Here is a 13,202-nt window from a genome sequence, read left to right as displayed (position 1 = left end):
TTCTCAATAGATAGGAAAATAACCGCGCGATTAAAGATATCTAGTGAATTTGCAAACCGTAAATTGACTTTTAAATTTTCAGCTTGAAATCACAGATGTAATCTTAAGTACTATTTCTTACCTGTTCGCGAGAAATTATATAAAGCAGAATTATATTTTATTATATTAAAACAATTGTTAGCTGTAAATTACTTTTTATAAAATTAGATTTGTTTCTGAAATATCTTTCTGGGTTATTTTATTATTTCGGTTGAAAGACATGATTCTTGCTTATCATTTTATGAGCCTTATAACCTTCTTAAAAAAGGAGAGAAGAGGCGATACAATCTTGTTGATTACACGTGCGAGGTCGCGCGACTAGCGGAATAATTTCCTGTCGTATTTTCAAGGTCAATCGCGATAAATCGTTTTAGATTTTTAAGAAAGGTCAGCATCGTAATTATCCATAATTGATATTCCGATTAATGCACAGATTCTTTAAATTATTTTACAAATGATAGACCGGCTATGATGGTTCTCTCACGATAATTATTTTCCAACTAATTAATGATTACTATAAACAATTAATATTATTTTTTAATTAATTAATAAACAATATTAAAAGATATTTAACCTCCATAAGAGAAGAGCCGAGTAAAGAGTATAATTATTCTTTTTCTGTCTGTATTAGTTAAAAAACTAGAAGATATAACTAAAAAGTCATTTTTTCGCAGAAGAAATTTAGAATTATTACATTTATTTTTAAGATAAATAAAATATATATTTAAAATTATAGTAATTTTTATAATTGTGATTTTTTTTTAGTCCATATTGTGCCATTGTTTTAGATTTTATGATTTTAATATCACAGGAATAAACATTAAAGTTAATAACGTTACAGTAAGATACACAGATATATCATTAATGTAATTATGAGAGACTATTCTCACACACACTTTCGCAGATCGCATAATCAGGAATCTAAGGTTAAAAGAAAAGGAAGAGAAGATCTTTCTCCAGAGAGGCTCCGGAGGCGTTTCGTTAATTTTAACTCCGTGCGAGGCTGACATCTTCGGAGTGAAAGCCTCCGGTTATTATGTTCCGATCCGAGACGCGCTCTCGAGAGAGAATCGCATTTCTCACGAAGCGAAACATAATTCTTGCGTTCCTGTGCATGCGTGCGAACGGTTTAATTAATGGCCGAAATTCCACGTTGACGACAAATACATACATATCTCGTCAAAATTATAATTATACCTAATGACTTTTAAAACAGTGAACAATATAATCATCCATGCAAGTACATCAATGATATCACGTTTTTCATGTTATTTTTATAATTTTTGAAATATTCAATTTAGATTCAATTTTGAAATCATTTTTAATAAGATACAACCTTAAAATATAGAAAAAAATAAAAATCGATTCTTAATCTTATCTGTCATTCCGTTAAATGTCAATTAAAATTTTATGCATGATTGGCTCACCGTTCGCCAATTGTCCCACAAAATTTTTTCTTTTCCATTCCCAGATGATGAATTATTTTCACTTGGCGGGTGACTTGGCGCTGTTCCACTTCGGACAATGGAATTTCTTTCTTTTCTCCGCTTATTTTTCTCGGATTTTAATTACTTTCGCCATTATATCGCGTCGCGATCGACCGTGGTTGAGTACACGCGTACGCGAAGCTGTATTTTTTTCACATGTGACTAGCGCTCATATAAATCTTAGATGATTATATACTATATTTCAATTCGCACGCGAGTGAAACAATTATCTTTTAATATATCTCTCCTCCTTTGCACATTTCACAGAATTTCCATATGAATTGGCAGACTAGTCTTCTAATTAATTGCATTGAAACAGGTTGTTTAAGCACTTGCTTTTCCATAGGGCATTTTTTCTAATAAATTAATACAGTATCACTTCACATTGACATTGAACGTGAAATAACATATTCACATTATATTCATAAACATTCACATGATATTCATAGATATTCACATGATATATATATATATATATATATATATGTTCACATAAAACACTGGTTTTTTGAAAGTTGTTTCAGAGTGACACTTGTAAGACATATTGAATTTTTAAAGTGACCACGCGTTGTATCTCTTTTTTAATATTATGATACTTTACATTGTACAAAATATTTTTTTTCATTATAAAGAAATATTTTTTTGAAGAAAATATAAAACTAATATATAATTTTTAAATGTCATAAAGTCTGAAAGCTTTGATAACAAAATAATTTAAGTCATGTAAATTAATTACGTACAAATTAACATAAAAAGGAATAATATATTTATATTACATATATGAAAATTTTTATAGATAAGATATATTTAAAAAAAATTTTTCAAATTCGGATTCCAAAATAAATGATTATCCAATTAGAATTGGATGAGTATGCGTTAATAACTCGAAAGGAGACATAGTCATTTAGTATTAAATATCACAAGTATTGAAGTATCGGTAGCGGTAATTTGTTCAGGAACCAGTTTCGCGAGAAATTGTCGATATGATGGTGGCAAGAAAATCTACGTGAAAAACCGGTCGAAGATTTCCGCGTAATAACGATGCGCTGGCTGGATGTGAGTGAGTCCTCGACGCGGGTCTGGGTCACTCGGTTACAAAACCTCGAAGCCGAAATAACGGTACATGTATCCACGGTGTCGCTTCGAATCGGGATTAACCGCTGTCGGAACGCATGTCACGGTACAGTTCCTTGCATATTATCATCGATACATCGACGTTCTGTCATTCGCGAACGGTATATCGGAAATATGAATACGCCGTCGAATTTTTAGAAGAAATTTTAAGGCTCATTTATATCAAAAGTTAATACTTTTAACACTTTTAAAATATAAAATTAATAATTAATTAGCGAGTTGAAATTAATTTACTCCTGTAAAGTATAATTTAATCTCAAAGTTGTAAATATTATCTTATATTGAATTCTTTTTTTGTAAGTAGTAAAAATTTTATAATGACTCTACACGAAAAATTCTTGAAAATGGAAATTTTAATTCTACAAGGCAAATCTTTATTTTAACTCGCAAATTAATTTAGGTATAGTTTAATCTGAAAATCGTAAATATAACGAACAAACTTTTTTTTTTATAATGACTGTACATTAAAAATTTCATGAAAATAAAAATTTTAATTCTACAGGACAAAAATCTTTAATTCACAAATTAATTCAAATCAATCAAATCCATGAATCTAGAAATGTATTAGATGTAAGGGAACGTGGGGTAGAACGGCACCGCGAGGTACAATGGTGCAGAGTCGATATCTTTTTACAGAGATGCTACCATGTCATGAAATATGTTGCAATTATTGCTATTAGATGTCTCTTTCTGCGTGCTGTTATCAGTGATCGCAATATTTTTAGTTGAAAGTTGCTATAAATTATTTAATGCATTTGCTGTGCTCTCCGCGACTAATTCTTCGATATATTTACATAAGATAAACAATGATAAAATTCTATTTTTTATTACCGTAAATACATTTATGTTTTAAAATGATCTTTTCTTATTAATTTCATACTGTGTCTATGTAAATATTGATTAATTATAATTTTTTATATGATCAAAAGTAAATAAATGCGTTTTGAGGCTTAATGAAATATTAGCCCACGAAATGTTGTACTTTTTATTTTTATACTAGAGAAAGAAAGAGAATATACATAGATGCTGTCTTTCAAAATTAATACCAAAAATTATTACATTAAAGGATGTTTTTCCATGTTTTAAAGAGAAAAATATTTATTATAACAAGAGAATTGTTTTTATTTATTAATTTATAGTTATCATTTAAAAATACAAATCTATATTCTTATGTTCTATATATCATATTATAATATACAACTTTGAAGAAGTTTTAGATATCAATGTTAATGAAATAAACAAGTTTTAGAAGTAGTCCATTATATCCCGCATGAAAAGCATATCACGAAAATCTAGACTTTTACTAAATCAATAATCTCGTCTATTTAAACTATTATTTTTATAATAAACTTGTGTTTTTCTTATAGTGGATATTCCAAAGAATATTTTTAGTAAAAAAAAGATCGATTTGTTTTTTTTTAATATGTTGAAAACTTGCTCAATGCTTACGTTGGCCGTTTTACCTCACGTTCTTTCCTCTACATATATTAACTTTTTACATAGATGATAAAGTTTTTTCTTAAATCCAACAATAATCTTTCAATTACAGATCGCGAAATATTGATTGCAGATTCATTAAAACAAGATGTTTGAAAATTGTATTTATATAGAGAATAAACCACATCGTTATTATATAAACAATCTATTATGATTTCATTTTATCTTCTTTAGTTTAAGTCAAATATATAACATTCCAGTCTACATTGCGTAACATGAACTGTTTGGCAAACACCATCCTGGTCGTTAAAGATTCGAAGCATTCATCGTCGCCTATCGGCAGTTTTATTCTTACATCGACATCCGAAATTATTCCGTTACGTGATCCTCATTCGTACGTGTTACGTTTACATACGAATATGCGAAGGAATTTTGAACTCTGAAATGTAATTCACAATTTTCAACTCCAACTCACACGTTCTAAAACAGTTATTTCTCATCGATCATTATAAAAACATTTTATGAGCGTGTGACAAATAAATTATTTAAAATATATAATATCTTTCGAATGAAATCGAAATCTGTAAAATTGGAACGAGAGCAATAAAATAGTCAATTCAATTTATGTCTTGCAGATTAAAATTACAATTTAATAATTTAATAAAATTAAATCCTAAAAATTTCCTGTATTTTTGTTTATTTTTTATTTATTGTTTATAATTATTATTCTAAGTTTATGACTATATAAATTTTTATAAATGCAATAAGCAATTGAATTATTTTAATGAGGAGGAGATACTTGATCTGTTTTCAGCTCACGTGCAGCATTAAACTGCAATCTTATTGATAATATATTTCTCACAATCAAAATTTGGTTAATGATTTAAGAGCTCGAGCGATTGACTTGTGGGAGAGATGAGCTTTTGTAATACCTGCATTATACACGCTGGTTGAGTAAGAACGTGGGTATAGCGATCGACCTGTGCACCGTGGATCTGTAACGTTGCATACGTGTATGCAGTATCGTAGAATGATTGTCGAGGAAGTTAGAAAGTAGGCGTGCCCGTGATCCATTGCAAGAGAGGGAGAGGTCGATCCACCGGGTGTGTATGCTGATACAATACCGGAAGAAGGCTTTAAAGCCATACAATCTCTCCCGCGCGCGTCAAATATAAATTATTATCTAACGAACACCCAATATTTTACAGCGATCGACTTGCGAATAGCTCAGTCATAGTCCGAGCCCTTGCCTTCTCTTTTAGGCAAGTTTTGTGAGTACAAAAAGCTAAAAACAGCTCAATCCTTTTCAACAAATTACTGATCCGTCGTTTGGCGTTCAGTGAATATAACGAGATAATAAGCTTATTTTTATGCTCCACTTTGTTACACTTTCTGCATCTCTAAAATGAGACAATGCTTATGCGAACGTGCAGTAAAGTGTATTAGAAAGTTGAGATGAATAAACTCAATAATAAAACGCGGAAATATAAATTCTGTAAATCGAAATTCATTTTCTTTTACTTTAATTTTACAGCAAAGAATTTAATCATTTTTATCCCTTTATTAAATACCTCAACAATTTTTAGAAGCAAACTTTTAATTTAAAAAATAACTTAATTTTTAGATTTTTAAAATTTTATCTTATTTTTTTTATATTATTAGTATTAACAAATAATAACAATGAAATTGTTATTATTATTATTATCTTTTTTTAATCAACTCTACTTTTACTTGTCTAACAATTTTTCCATTTTTTTCTTCAATCTGTCAAGCTTACGACACGCGAGTGCCAGTCATCTATCTATCTTGCGACAATGAGAGTTTTCGGAACAATAGCGATCTAATCGAAGTTACCGGAAGTCGTTTATGGAAGACAAAACTCGCCGATCGGATCAGACACGCGACACTTTTTTCCCGACGCTCTATCCGGCGATTTTTTTATTAGCGTAATCAACCAGGGTATATTACGTGTCAGCTGATTTGTGTAAAAGCGACACTATCGAGAGCGAACTTTACTACCTCGGCGAGAGCGAAACCGGTTGACAATTTTAATCGCTCGTACTTTCGGCAAAACAAGACGAACACATACGATCTATAGGATATATAATTATAATTAGAATAATTATTTATTGTATTTGTGCGGATTATTATTTGAAAATTAGAAAATAATGATGAATATCTTCCTCCTCGAAATTGTCGTTTGAGAAAAATTGATCGAAATATTTATCAATGACAATATAACATGTGTTCGCAAAGAGTAAAGCATTCTGTCTTGTCATTGATGTAATATTGTGCTTTTCTGAGCCTGACAATGTTTTCGGCTCAGGATTGGCAGGAAAAATTCAGTGAATGTGAAAAACTATGATAAATTCCAGTTTTTACTATCCCGGACATTATCCAGTGAAATAAACTGGCAATAAAATTATAAAAATTAATATGTAACGCTAAAATATAACTATATAACTTTATACAGAAAAATATTTTTTTGTTTTAATAAAAATAAATCATATTAATCACTACAGTTAAAAAAAATGAAATCAATATTAAAAACATTTATTTTAATTTAAATTGATATGTGAAATTTTTAAAACAAAAACTTTGGAAATTTAAATGTTACTAATTTTATATTAATTTTTAGTTTAATAAGAAAAATGTAATAGTGATAGAGTTAAAAATTTTTATCAATAAAGATCTGGTTTGCGTTTATTTTTCAACATCTTCTAAAAGAGAACTAATTTATTTGCTACATCAATTCTTAATCTATTACGGACTTTATCTTACAATTAGATAAATTTTAAATTAGAAAACAAATTGATAAATATATCGATAAAAAGCTATTTTTTCGTTGTTTTAACAATTTTAACAGAAAACATCAATTTTGTCGGTTTTTTCTGCAATATTAATTTTAATCACTAGCATAGATTATATCCAAAAAAATGTAGAATTTTGCCAACTCTGCTCCGGCTTATTTCCTTTACCTTCTTTTCGAGCGCCAGAGATTTGAAGAAAGCCCGCTTTATATGTATATCGAGAGAGTTTCCTAATCCATTGTACGAGGCGAAACGAGCGAGATATATCGGCCGTCTCGTTGCGTCACCTTTCTACGCCCAACCTGCCGTGAAATATTATGAAACACGTCATAGCCAGCTGGTGTACCTGCAACCGCTACTCGATCCGTCAAAATTGCACAGCCGCTTTCGAGAGATGCATCGCCGGCATCCTCGCTGCTTCGATGACCTCCAAGGACGCGATGCATCGCGACGAGAGTAACGTGAAAGCCAGTATACGCGAATCTCTTTTTTTTTTTTTTTTTTTTTTTGTAATTAACACACAAGTTTGCGGAAACAAGAGATATATTCAGCTAAACTCATCGCGTTCCCAGAATTTATAATTGTATGTCATAATTTACTATTATATAATCTCATTTTCAACAGCGCGCGCTTAAAAGAGTCTTCAAACATATGGAAATGTTTTCTTTAGAACATATGGAATTTTTTTCAAATAATGTGAGAGTATTCTGAGTAAATTCTTCTTTTTCCGTTTATATACATATACACACACACACATATATATATATATATATGTATATAACATGTACAATAATTATATAATTAATAATATATATAATTATATATATGTATATATATATATATATATATATATATATATATATATATATATATATATGAATATTTATTCTTTAACCAATGTAAGCACGTGACTAAGTATATAAATAAGAAATTTCATTAACGCAACCGCGTAGAATTCACGATTTCATTGAATTACGAGAGGAAATAAATTTCTCTTTCTGAAGTATAAATCGTGCTAAAAATCGAGAGATACGATCAACATATGATATCATAGCAATCGTTTCTCTCCTCTCTCTCTCTCTCTCTCTCTCTCTCCCTCTCTCTCTCTCTCTACAGCATATAAAATATATTTTATGATTCTTTTTATTTATTTCGAAGAAAAAGTCTTAAATGAACCTTGTATTAATAGGGAGTTTGCATGATTTTGAAAAACAATTGCATTTTATAATTTATATATAGTTTTAAATGTAATTATTTTTTTCGTAATTTTTAAAATCAATAATAAAAATTACATTATTTGAAATTGTCGAATACGATTTGGAAACGACCGAGTCCTCCCGCACGCGATGTGACGTCACAGTGCAATATCTGCATTCGGGGAGACGCTAATAGCGTTAAATAGCGTGAAATAGCGTCTCCTCAAACCTAATCAATATATACAGTGACAACACACTATTTTTATTTATTAAAATATCCAGTGAAAATGGGCAAAGGTACACGTACAAAACCTGTTTTGTACCTCTATGTAAAAGTACAACAATTAAAACACCCAATAAATTGTTTTTCTTTGTACCTCGAGATCAAGAATGACCGAATATCGCAATACAGAATACAAAAAAACAAACGTTTGAAACTATTGCACTGTGACGTCACGCATTCCAACTAATCAAAATCGTTTTCTCACAATTTAAATTTTATTAAATTTTAATTTAATTTTTTAATACCTTTCTATTGATTAAAATTTAAAGTTTTCTTATAAATAAATTTATAATAATATATATTTAAATTACATATATACAAAAATGTATTTTTTTTTTAAATGTAAACTCCTTATTGTAGGATATTTACAGGCATTGACGAAATTTATATTATAAATATAGAGTGTAAAATAATCAAACGATTATTTTACGCTACTTTTTTATTTTTTTTTTTCTTGTGATATTTACAGATACAAACGCACCTCGTCACGGCATTTGCATCTCGTCAAAGTGTGCGTTCGATTATGTTTATTGCATTCCCTCGCGTTCGTTGGAACTCTAATGGATAAATGTTACAATCGTCCCAGCGTATCTCTTTCGCGCTCTCTCATCCGCTTCCTCTTTCCCGGGGTGGGGAGGGAACAGTGTTCTCCCCTTCCGTCGCGAGGACAAGATTTTTTAATTTCCCGTCGCGAGCGTGAACGTTGCATTATATAGGGCGATCGGGTTGACCTGCCACCCGCGCGATTCAATCGAATCGACAGCGTGCGAACTCGCTATCTTGCCCGACACTTGGCGTGAGATTTACGAGATTCGGTGTAAAAGTGAAAAACGAGAATGCTTGTGAATTACAAAATCAACCAGCGTGATAGGTACAAGTTGAACACAAAATGGAAATGAAATTGGCGAACGAATATCTCGTAGAAACTCGAATAATATTTTCTTCGAGATACTCTTTCTCACCATGCGTGAAAAAAACACGTTACGTATAACATTAAGTGTATATTATAATATCATCGTAGAGAATTATGAACAATTATATTTCCACATCCATGTTAGAAAATAGAAACTGCAATCATACATAATCAACAGTATTGTATATAGTTTACATATTTTTCAATCAGAGTTCAAAATATACTTTTTTTTACTCGATCGCGAGATTCGTAAATCAACGATTTGCATCTAATAATATCGTTGGGATAAAATAGAAAGTATATAACCACGTAGAGTTCGAGAAAAAATTTTGGAATGATTGAAGAGTGTACAACCAATCAATATAATATCATAGTTTCGAATCGTGATCGCCCAAACTAAACGACTAAAGTTAGAAGAAAGCCACGGAGAAAGGAATCGCCGTCGGAATTTTGAATTAGCTGCGAACACACACTTTCACGAAGTAGCGATTTTCTCGATGCGTGTATATACGCATATTGCGGTCACCGATGTGAGAATCAGTTTCTATGAACCTTTATCCAGAATATGTTGCTACAAAATTGCTGGAAAATTGTTACTACAAAATTTCTGAAAAATTGTTGCTACAAAATTGTTAAAAAATTATTGCTAATACAAATCGCGAGCACAATTTCATGTATATTAAATTGCCTTTATCAAGAATATTGTTGCTACAAAATTGCTGGAAAATTATTGCTACAAAAGGCGAGCACAATTTCACGTATATTAAACTGTTGAGAGTCATTTCTGACAATAAATTGATACAATAAGAGCCCATTTTTTTAAACTCAAGAAAACTTTCGATGTTATTCTATTTACATAAGTCTATTTACATGTTGATCGTTATAACTCGAATAGATAGACAGTTAAATGTAATTCATGTCTATCATTGGTCATTATCACTCGATTCTGAACTCAGGAATGATTTAAGAATACTATATGATCAGTGTCCTCCCACGTTTCTCGAAAGTTCAAGCAAGCATACTGAACTTACAAGTAGATCTGATTTTACAAGTGAATATGATTTCTCTTTTCGGTCAATACTTGAGAATATTTTGAGATAATATTTTTCTATTCAGTAAAATAAATATTTTAATACGAGTATATAGTACTTTCTCTTTTTTTGAGAATAAAGATTTGTAATCTATTTGCAAATCTTTGTAAAAAATTCCTTTAATTTATAATAATTATATACAATAATACAACACATTTCATTGAAGTAAATTTTCGCTAAAGAAAAATTATTTCTATCTTCGATAAAAAATATTCCCACGCACATGCACTAAATAATAGGCATATTGCGAAATACCCTGTATATACTTTCAAATACTTCAAGCTTCACATGCTTCAGAAACATATAATTTCTTATGCAAAAAGATTGCATTTTCTCGGAGGAATTGTCGGTATTATGTATGCATCAACAAGGAAATATGCAGCTTCCGCGAAGGACAAAATCAATCTGGTGACAGTAGCAAGTAGCAGATCGCGCGCGACACGTTTTACTTAGTTCCAGACGTCATTAGATAAATTGGCATTTCAAGGATTTCAAGGTGATCGTGGAAATGTAAAAGCGGCTCGCCTTAATATGTAAAACGTATTATCTACATATCCCGTTTGTCGCACCACTGGTCTAGTTTTCATATGGTTATTTCTTTAATATGGAAAAAATAAAAGGCTACAAAAATTTTCGATAAAGTAGGTCACCGCCAGATCGTGTTTCGCCTGGGACAGGTGGGTCTCCCCTACACTTCCGGTGTGTCCTGCGACGAACAGTACGAACTTTTACTGATGCATTTTAAGTACATCAATGCATATAACGTACATTTATTTCAATGAAATTTTAAATTTATCGACATTGTTAACGTAAGTCAAATAAAATTTATTTTAATGGAATTTTAATTTTGATGCAGATTGTGTATTAATTTATTTATAATTCCGGTACACATATAACTTCAAACATATGGATATAATAAATTTTACCCGATTATTTAACTTAATCGAGATTTACGATCGTAAACTCGTTTATTATCACACGTTTTCTACAATTTCACATATGATAATTAACGATCTGTTTGCGTCATAGTAAAATATTAGAGTAGGATAAAACGCTTTTAGTTAGTACATGGCATTTGAGGTTGTGGCGAAAAAAAATTGTATTGCGTGGAATTAACGACTATTAGACAGCAATGAAACGCGCGTCACGAAATAGAACGGGATATAACTCGACGATACTTTTACTTATTGACATTTAAAGTATCTCCTCGCTCACGAGAGAGAAAGAAAGAGAGAGATAGAGAGAGAAAGAGAGTATCCGACGAGTCTCGAGGTGTAAAAAAAAAGTTTCGATTTTATTCATTTCGCGAATTAAGAGAATGTGAAATGGCACGGGCCAATGGCAGGGCGCTTTATCCGCGGATATACCGGGTGACCTCGAGACACCAGAAAACAACCGAGGACGAGAGAACCGGAGGAGTGGGCGGTACCTGTTTTGCTCGCTTCTCTTATATACTCTCCTTTCCTTACTCACCAAGCAGCCAACACAGAGTACATAACGATTTTGTCGAAGAAATCCACCTTTTTCTATTTATAAGATTACGAAATTACACTCGATTATTTTTATGATAAGTTGTTTTCACGAGGAGCAGGACAAGTGGTTAGGTTGTTGACAGTCGTTCTCTAAATTTTGCACTCGTGAAAATGTTTTATTTCATTGATAATTACTCTCATTTTCAGACGAAAACACGTAATTTTCTGTTCAATAAGTGAAAAAACTTTAATTTCATAACAAAATGAATTTCTAATATTCGATCAATCTTAATAAAACATTTCATAGAAGGATTACTTTTTTTTATTACTGAAATTATGGAGTTAATCATCTGTTTAGAATTCTTATTTCGCGTTTATTTAAGATTTTTTCGCATGATTGCTCCCGGATAGTAAAATCTTTGCGAATGAATATTTAGAGACGTTTGTTTTCTCTTTCTTTATCTCTCTACCGAAGAGTTTTACTATTTATAATGTTGCATTCGGGGAATGCGGTCTTTCTCTATCTTTCTCTCTCTGTCTTTTTTTCTCTTGTATAGATGCTACTTAGAAAGACGCAAGGAGGATACACGCGTACTTGCGTCTGCTTTGCATTTTGCGAGAGGTCTAACGCGAACGATAGAAGGCTTTCAGCAAGGAAGGTTCTCTTTGTGAGATGCGCGCCCTTTTTTTCTGGCCTCGCGTGAAACGTTTCGATATATATCTGAATTGTGCAACTATCCAAAGTGCGTAGCAATATTTTCTTTTTCTTCTTATTTATGATTTATTCGCGCTGAGAGGAGAAAGAAAATATAATCAGCTGCCTTGAAATATAATTAATAAAATAATGAAAAATCTTAAGTAATTAATTATAAATAAGTAAGGAATTTTTGTCAAAATAAGAAATTTGATTATTTTAATGATGCAAACTTTACGTAGAAAAGTATGTAACTTAACCCTTTGAGTCACAGCGGGTCACCCAGAGACCCATCTCTTTTTTCGTAGTTTTTTATTGTTTTAACTACTTTTTTATCAATAAATACCAGATTTTTTGTTTCTGCAGAATCTCTAGAACATCAATAAGTGTAAAAAAAATATAAACAATCATTAATTGTTAATTGCAGAAATACCATATAAACAAACAGTCCAAATTAGTACTTTTTTACGAAAAAATGCATTTTCTACTAATCTATTATGACAATAAATACGGCAATTTTTTTACAATCTTAGTACACTCTAAAGTATTTTTCAGAATTTTTTTTAGAATTTTCCACCGTGTTGTTTTTTTTAAATCTTCTTTTTTTTGATGAAAAATATATAAAGAACAATATTTTCTGTTCTAA

At 30.7% G+C, this 13,202-nt stretch overlaps 1 protein-coding gene across 2 annotated transcripts in view; it reads right to left on the bottom strand.

Moving 5' to 3' along the window:
* Fw (CUB and Sushi multiple domains furrowed) overlaps nucleotides 1–13,202 on the bottom strand; it is a 34,512-nt gene that overhangs the window by 20,140 nt on the left and 1,170 nt on the right. The window lies entirely within an intron of this gene.

Source organism: Anoplolepis gracilipes, chromosome 3 (genome assembly GCF_047496725.1).
Source record: "Anoplolepis gracilipes chromosome 3, ASM4749672v1, whole genome shotgun sequence".
Classification (NCBI taxonomy): domain Eukaryota; kingdom Metazoa; phylum Arthropoda; class Insecta; order Hymenoptera; family Formicidae; genus Anoplolepis; species Anoplolepis gracilipes.
This window is presented reverse-complemented; position numbering and strand designations above follow the sequence as displayed.